This window comes from Ostrinia nubilalis, chromosome 18 (genome assembly GCF_963855985.1).
Source record: "Ostrinia nubilalis chromosome 18, ilOstNubi1.1, whole genome shotgun sequence".
Classification (NCBI taxonomy): Eukaryota; Metazoa; Arthropoda; class Insecta; order Lepidoptera; family Crambidae; genus Ostrinia; species Ostrinia nubilalis.
In genome coordinates this window covers 9,484,948-9,494,374 of record NC_087105.1, presented here as the reverse complement: position 1 = coordinate 9,494,374, position 9,427 = coordinate 9,484,948, and the positions used below count along the sequence as shown (strand labels likewise).

Here is a 9,427-nt window from a genome sequence, read left to right as displayed (position 1 = left end):
TTTATTATTACTTGTATTCCTTTTTTATTTGTGTGCCTCATGATCATAGCAAATTCTGCACAATTAAAACGAAAATAGCAACTTCAGTCTTCCCATGAACATTCATGGTAACTGATAATTACAGAGCACCGACCACAATATGCAGGGCTGAGAAATGTCAATGTTTGCTTATAATCAAGGTACTAGCACAGTTACAACCTACATACACTTAGGCACTAAATGTACGTGCTTACCTAAGAGGCACTAAATATTAAGTATAACTAAGTATTGCCGTAACTTAAATTGGAAATTCTAAAATTAATATACATTATTTTATATCTATATTAATACATTATTTTATATTTATATTATATTGTAACAACATGCTAACACCTGCTTAAATCTAAAGGCGTGTCCGCCGGGCAGAGTCGAGAGTGCTAGCTAAAGGGTTATGCCCACTTAGTATGGGACCTTTGGCCTGAGGTGGACAGACATTACAGCATGTAATTTGTTATTTATTAAATAGTCTATACCAGTAAGAAACAGAATATAAATATCATTTTGTATCCAAGTCCATAAAAAAATTTTTTTTTGCTTAAGACTAGAAAGGTTAGAAGCAATATAAAACACCATTTTTTTTATTATTATTATTTTAATCTGACTCATGGGTCAATAAAATATTGTCTAGGAACTAGGCAGGTGGAAATACATGTTCCTGATACCTTGCCCCGCTCAAAAACCACAAAATTGTCATAACATGAGCACAGCAACCTACTGTTATTCGGCCAATAAAAGGGCAAATGAATCCTCGTCCCATCATGTGTTTGTTGGGGCTCCACAGCATGTGTAGCAGCTCGATCAGCTCACTGCCATCAGGGATGACATATTTGGTCAGATCCCCGCAGCTGAAACAAAGAAATTAATTATGGTATCATTCAAAATTCATTCTTTAAGATATTGAGATGTGATGTCAATTTTTATTTATCAGTAAGAAGTATTTGTATAGAAAAAAATATACACTTTGTTAAAATATATCAAGCCAATTTCTTTAATAAAATATAATGAAAATAATTATGAAAAAACTTACTTGACGAGGTGAAATCTGTTCCATTATTACATTATTTTCGAATATGTGATTCTCTTTCCGTGTTAATATGCAGTCTATGGAACGTATTTGTAACAAAGACAATCCACGTTAACTGTGACCAGTGCTAGTGGTTGCTTCTTCATTTGAAATATTATTTGTCCTTGATTGGTGCAGAGCCACACCGTGGCCACGGTCCAACATTAGTGACAACATACACTGCTGTTATCAATCTAAAAAAAAAGTTTTATTAGGATTATGGTAATCTACGGTAAAGGTAGTTGATCAAATACATTGTAAAAGGTATTCAACAAATCCACACGCTCATTCAATAACTTACCAGCTGAGGAGTCATCCACTGACATTATAACCAACTGAACTTAAATAAGCTCTAGGCTATGTCGCCTCCTCTGCATCATGTCAGCTACACAATTGATACATATCATAGGTTCCTCATGAGATTGAGGAATTTCTGGTTGCATTATCCAAAATCGGGCTGGGGTCAACATTGGGGCTCGGGTCGGAGTCCATACGTAAGCCGTGGTCGGCGTTTGGGCAAGGTTCGATGTCCGAAAGTGAGCCATTGGTCATTGGTTGAGCGAGATTCGTAGTTCGAGAGTATGCCAGGGTCATCGGGAAGGGGAGCATCGAGGACCATGGTCAAAAAAATAAAGTCGTCAAAAGGGAAACTTATACAACACTCTTCTGCTTTTATTTTGGCAAAGACTTGGTTTTGAGAACTAAACAACACTCACGATGAAAAATACAAAACAAAGCGAATGACAGATAAACAGCTGTGACAATATTTTCAGTGTTGCCATGCTAATAATGTCGTGATGAATAAAAATAATCGATATAAAAATCGATTGTATTTTTTGATGACTCAAAATAAGGTGTATAATAAGGTGTGTGTGAAATAAGGTTTCATTTAGTTATTTAAATATTTTTGGTAGTGTTATTGGAATATTAAAAAGGTTTTATAAATGTCATTTTAATGAATACGTATTTAAAAAAATACTAATTGTCATAGTCGAAAAACAATCGATATGAATCGATTCTTACCGATAAGATTCATTTTGGCAACACTGAATTGAGTGTTAAAGACAGGAAGTTGTAATTATCACATAAAGTACTATTTAAATTGGATTTTTATAAAAGCAAATTGATACAAAGTTACACCAAGTGAATACTTTAAAAATTAATTAAAAAATTTTGGCAAATTCATATTTTCATTAGCAGCTTGTCCACGCCAGGCCAGAAATGAACATTGTCCTTTCCATGTTGGTTACACTCATAATAAACTTATATTCATAACTTTTAAATATAGATGGTTACTTTCAATTTATAACATAAACTTCACGAATTCAAACTAGTTCCGTCTCCTTTTTGCGAGTGTTCCACTGATGATGTCAGTCATGAGCAGTCTGCCCATCATATCTTGTGGGAGTGTGATCTTTGGAAACATGAACGTGATATAATGCTTAATTCAATACAACATACATCTGTTTCCGCAATTTATTACACCGATCTTGTCGCGACAAGGAAAAATTTCCGTGCTTTTAAGCGATTTTGTGAAAAATATTATTGGCAGGTAGTTGCTAATTGCTCATAAGATAGGCCCCCTTAATTTAATTTATTGTCCGTGGTGCATAATCTTTTTCTTAAAGGTTTTAAACCTTTGTTTGTCACCTGTCATCCGCTTTGCAATGGAGGGAAGTCGAACCTTAATTTCGAACTCCTCCTATGTTCTTCTGATTAATTTCGTTGCGGGTCCAATGACAGTTTAACTTTCCCCCGGGACAAACTTGACCTTCATTGGTTGGGTTTTTGTGGCGGTCAAGCTGTAGATCCTGGCTACACAGGAGTTGCAGTGGTGGGAACGAGAGGTGGGAATAGTCCCGTTTCAATTTATAAATTAATAATTTAGTTGTCAAACATGTGACGTCACAGATTTGCTTCACAATCTGTGGGAACATTTTGACAGTAAAAGTATGTCAAGTGATTTGTAGTGTTTCTAACCAATTAGTTTCCAACACGTGGCGAGATGAACATTGGTTAAAACGTAATTTATAACCAGGGTAATGATATTATTCAAACTGCAACTGCCTTGATAGTAGCCGGTTGTATGGCTAATTATAAATTATAATTTTATTTTCCATCACTGGGCTAGTTCAGAAGCACCAGCATGTTCTGAATATTTTACCGCGAAAGAATTTTTCTCCGCTTCATTAATGAGATACTTGTTATCGTTGAAAACAGTGCCTCGGTTGTGCGTCATGATAAAATCTTATCGACAATTTTAGTCGACAAATGTATGGGCTTATCGTGAACTGCTTCGATAAAAGTTTATGTCGTCCTGCTTTCTAGGCCTACTGGATTATGTATTCGATAACGTTGCAGAACTAACCAGATAATGTTTCAATCCTCCAAGATTTTGGTATCAAACAGCATCTTTCTTCCAACGCCTTACTTACTTAGTCGTATTTTCGCTTTGTTGGGTTGGGTTACACGACGACGACCCATGAAAAGACATGTCGTGCAGGGCATGCGCGTATATGACGTGCCACCCTGGCCTAGAGGTGGGCGCCACGCCGGCGCGCCGCCGCCGCCGCGAATTTTTTCACGCCGCCGCCGCCGACGAACAACTGTCGGCGCGCCGATACTGATACTGTACCAACTATTTGCAATGTATTCCTCTCCTATAATGTACTTTCTGGATTCGTGTTTCGAACACAGAAGAACTAACTATACTATTTATTTTTTAATGCCGTTGATATACTAATAAAACTATACAGGGTGGAAACGATAAGTGATCTCACTCGATTATTTCTAAACTATACAAGATATCAATAAACTAGTTATTGATCCTGAAAGTGCTTCATGAGCTCTATCAAACGGTATTAATAATAGGTTACAGAATAAACTGGATCTATCCGAAACTTCAATGTTTCCAGCTTCCATACATTTGGTAAAGTCACATTATTTTAAAAACTACATATGATATCGTAAAACTGATTACTGATTCTAAAAGTGCTTCACAAGCTCTATCCAATGGTATCAATAATAGGTTACAGAATAAACTGGATCTAACCAAAAATTCAATGTTTCCTTCTTCCATACATTTAGTACTACCACAGTCATGACACTCATCTCTTGACAATATTATAGCAAGTAAAGCCTAAAACCAATGTTTTTCATTAATAATTTAAAATAGGAATACAATTTACGAGTTTATTTTAAGTATTTATTATTAAATTAAAAAAATTACACTTCTAATATTGTGTGTCTGGCATACATTTAGTATGGAAGCTGGAAACATTGAATTTTCAGATAGATCCAGTTTATTCTGTAACTTATTATTGGTACCGTTTGAAAGAGCTCATTAAGCACTTTCAGGATCAGTAACCAGTTTTTTAATATCTTGTATAGTTAAGAAATAATCGAGTGAGATCACTTAACGTTTCCACCCTGTATTAACAGTTAATCTAGTACATTATTGAAGTTGCTGCTTGGTCTAGTAAATAAATTGATCGCGAGAGGCGCCGGTCCCTCTTGCTGTCAAGAAATAAATCACCGCCTTCGTCTGGCAGACACCACACTATTGGATTATACTTTAAGCGAATCACTCACACAGAGATTGGCAAGTATGTCTCAGAATGCAAATGGGAACCACAACCTCTGGAAGGCAACAAAGTACCTCCCTCAAAGTGTTCTCCGCCTATTAGGTCCGGTAATACATGAGTGCGAACTGACAAGAAAAATATCAGACCCTTGCTACATAACAAGCCGGTTTATTTAAACCCAACGACACGGATAACCCAAGAAATCCACAATTCAATCCAAAAATAAGATCAAGTATTGGACTTGATCCGAGACTTGCAGCTATGATTGTCTTTGATTCCTACTGATGATGATGATTCATCCGACCGATTTCGGTCTTCGGATCACTTCCGATTAGCTGTCTTGGCGGCACTGGTGCGCCCGAAGATAAGCCATCATAGCCGATCTTCGCGGCAAACTCCTCACACATTGAGAGTATCTGAGCACGCCGCCAACATAATTATAGTGAATGGCGGCAGATGGACGGGATTAACATCATCGCGTTTCGCGTCGAGTTCAGTTGTGCGCTGCCCCTTGAACTCGCGGACTCGCCTCTTCACAATCTTCCGCCATTCTAGGCGCTGTGACAAGACAAATTTAAATCTCAAATATCTAATAAGGTCCCACTTTTGCATTATTTTAACTGTAGTATAAATATTTTATATGAGCAATTATTTGAATTAATTAAAAATGAGTTCAATAAAACTTTTCCTAAGAAAACAATTATTATTAAAAACAATAAAACTAAATTCAGTGACTGGGCTACAGTAGGTATTTATATTAGTAGGAAAAAAATGTTTGAATTATATGGTAGAAAAGCCTATAGTAGCGACCCGGACTTTATAGAATATGTAAAAAAATACTCAAAAGTTTTTAAACAAGTTTGTACCATGGCAAAATCTATTTACATACGTGACAAAATTAAAAACTCTGGCAACAAAATTAAAGCTACTTGGAATTGTATTAATAAAGAAACTTGTAGAATTATATCTCGGGATGACACATTCGCATTAAAAATTGATAATAAGTATATTAAATGCAATGATAAGGTAGCAAACGCATTCGAAGGTTACTTCTCAAATGTACCAATCATAACAACAAGCAATCTTAATTAATGTTCATATCAGGCAATGTCTCTTCTCGAGGGTTGTGTTGATGTTTGCAATAGCCCATTAAAATTTAGACAAATAGACCCCATAGTTATTATAAAAACTTTCAAAGAACTAAATATAAAAAAGACAGAGGATATATGGGGCATATCAACAGACATAATAAAACCCATCATTCCTCTTATAGCTCCCCATTTAGCTCATATCTTTAATGAATGTATTAACGAAGGTCAGTTCCCTACCCTGATGAAACATAGTAAAATCATACCATTATTTAAAGCAGGAGACAAAAGTGACCCATCCAACTTTAGACCTATATCGATACTACCTGCGCTCAGTAAAATATTTGAAAAAATTATTTTCAATCAACTACTGTCTCATTTTAACTTAAATAAACTGTTTCATGAAAAACAATATGGGTTCACAAAAGGGAAAAGTACGACCGATGCAGGGGTTGCTCTTATCAAACACATTTTCGATGCTTGGCAGGAGAAAAAGGATGCTATTGGTGTATTTTGTGACTTATCGAAGGCGTTTGACTGTGTTGATCATCAAACTCTGTTATTTAAGCTAGAACATTATGGCGTATCAGGCAAGGCCTTAAGCCTATTACACTCTTACCTCTCAGACAGATTACAAAAAGTAAATATTCACGGAACTAACTCTTCGGGCGCCCCCCTAAAAATGGGAGTGCCCCAAGGCTCAATACTGGGACCATTGCTATTTCTGATTTATATAAATGATCTACCTTTTTATTCAAAGGACCTTTGTGAGATAGTATTATTTGCTGATGACACTTCTTTAATTTTTAAAACTGACAGGCGTCAGGAAATATTTGACGACGTGAATAATGCTCTTTCCAAAGTATTAGACTGGTTTACAACTAATAATTTGCTATTAAACGCAAAAAAAACTAAATGTTTAAAATTCACTATGCCTAATGTCAAACAAGTTAATACTAATATTACAGTAAATAATGAACGCATTGAACTGATAAACTCTACTGTCTTTCTAGGTATTACCCTAGACTGTAAATTACAATGGGGCCCCCATATTGCTGCCTTGGCGGGAAGACTTAGTTCAGCTGCCTTTGCGGTGAGAAAGATCAGAAACTTGACTGATGTTGAAACAGCAAGGCTTGTATATTTTAGTTATTTTCATAGTATTATGTCTTATGGTCTTTTACTGTGGGGCTCAGCAGCAGACATAGAATCAATTTTCATTTTACAGAAAAGAGCTGTTCGGGCAATATACGGTCTTAAACCACGTGACTCGCTTAGAGAAGTTTTTAAAGAAATCAATATATTGACTGTGGCTTCGCAATACATATTTGATAACATTATGTATGTCCGTAAACATATACATTTATTTACTAAGAAAAGTGACGTCCACTCATTTAACACGAGACATAAGAATAAACTTGCTGTTCCATCATTTAGGTTGCATAAGATAGGTAATTCATTCTTGGGGAAATGTATTACCATATTTAACAAAATACCACACAACCTTGTCGAATTGCCAATAAACAAATTTAAGATACATATAAAAAATACCCTTATGTCCAAAGGGTACTACAAGGTTCGAGACTATATTGATGACAAGGATGCGTGGTCAGTTCAGTCTGCACATATTTGATGTACTTAAATTTGACTATTCTTACCGTTAGATAATTCCTGGCAATAAGTGGTGACTGAGTTTGTTCCGGCGTTTCTTCTCAGCACTTGCCATATGTTTGTCTCGAAGCGCTGGTAGGGCCCAAAAGATAAGGAGACATGTAAAGTGCCCCATAAGGGCTACCTTTTCTTTTTTTATTATTTTCTATTGACGTTCATAAGTGCCACTTGTGGTCTAAACTGAATAAATATTTTTTGATTTTGATTTTTGATTTTGTGCTGCCAAACCTTCCCATTGTGATTTGTGAGGGCCCATTTTGCTTCTTTTCATATGCTGCTTCTGGACATCTTTGTACCTGACTATCTGAGGAGTTGACCACCATGTTTCCGCTTGACCCTCCTCAAGTTCAAAGTAGAAAATTGATTCCTTCTACGCCAAGAGAGGACGAAAGACGCAGGAGGACCAAAGTGAATGACATAGCCCGCAGAATCGCTAAAATCAAGTAGCAGTGGGCGAGGCACATAGCTCGTACGTAGAGCTGATGGCCGCTGGGGCAGGAAAGTTCTTGAGTGGCGACCACGAGCCGGAAGACGTAGCATGGGCAGGCCTCCCACTAGGTGGACCGACGATTTGGTGAAGGTCTCGGGAGGTGCCTGGTTGTGAGCGGCGCAGGATGTCTTTGTGAAAATCCCTGGGGGAGGCCTTTGTCCAGCAGTGGACGTCTTTCGGCTGAAACGAACGAACGAACGCTAAGAGAGATGGCTAAGCTAAAGAAATAGACAAAATGGACCCTGGTAAAGCATCTGCATTTGATCTAATCACCATGAAGTCATTGGTCTTGGCAATGATATACTGAGTGAGAACCTCGCAAGTCTCATAACTTTGGAAATTATCCATAAGGCTGGCAAGTCGGATAACGTATTCTCCTCCTATCGCTCAATTAATCTGACATATTTATATTGTTAAACTTATGGGAAAGGATCATTCTTGCTCGTTTATTTCTTTGCATAAGTATGACCCATGTAATGTAGCATACCCGACCATAAATTTTGGTAGAAACCATACCAACCATAATCAGTACAATGTTTGGAAAAGAAAGAATCCTGTACGGCTGCTTTCGCTGCGGCTTCAGCTGGGTTTAGCATAAAGGACTACACTATGAAATTGAAAAGTACCTTTCAGCAGACATTCTACTACCTGCCGATGGAGTCTTATCTCAGTGACAGACAGGTTTAAATCAAACTCCGTGACAAAATCTTCTCTTTTTAGCTGCAGAGCTGGAGTACTCTACAACATTTACTAGTAAAGTAGTCCAGATACCAGAAAGCTGCGGCCTCCCTCAAATGTAACTGTGATCTTAAAGCAACTAGACTGTTGCAAAGTCAGCTAAATGCCACTAATGCTTAGCTGACCAAGTAGCGCATATAAGCAAGCACCGAAGTCTCACCATATTATCATTTAAGACGTGAAACTTATCCTCCGGCCAATCTAGACCTCGACACAATATTGCTGCAATCAATCTGCATTAAAAACCTGATGACATGGAAAGACCGTAAATATAAATAAAACAGATCTGAACATAATATTATGGCATCTAACTTTGGTCGAGCGACAGTCAGCTAATCCAACATTAACTATGTGCCTCCAAAAAGCTCAAAAATACATGTTAAGGGCGCTTTTATCGGCACATTGGTACCCTCGCCTTTAGGAAATACACGCGAACCTGATCTCAGCCAAACCCGCTATCCAAATATCAAAGTATCTATGATCAAAAGAGCTAATTTACTAGGGTAAACCACTGCTCCAGTAGCTCTACCGTGTCAAACTCCAACCAACTGCAAATTACTTGATAGGTCTTAACGACAAATACTAAAAAATGAGATTTTTTAAAAATACCTAAATAATGAAGGTCAAACAAGGTCACGCCGCCGACGCCGCCGCCGCCGAAGTCAAAAAGTCGGCGCGCCGCCGCCGGCCAATTGTATATCGGCGCCCACCTCTACCCTGGCCTCCTGCCAGAATGGACTGGTGATGTTGGGCT

At 37.4% G+C, this 9,427-nt stretch overlaps 1 long non-coding RNA gene across 1 annotated transcript; it reads right to left on the bottom strand.

Annotated features, from left to right (window-relative positions):
• Positions 1–628: 628 nt before the first annotated feature.
• Positions 629–2,212, bottom strand: LOC135080414 (uncharacterized). The gene is made up of 3 exons (XR_010259006.1): positions 1,404–2,212; positions 1,067–1,296; positions 629–884 (listed from the first exon to the last, which is right to left on the bottom strand). It is a non-coding gene; the product is annotated as an uncharacterized LOC135080414 (long non-coding RNA).
• Positions 2,213–9,427: the final 7,215 nt, after the last annotated feature.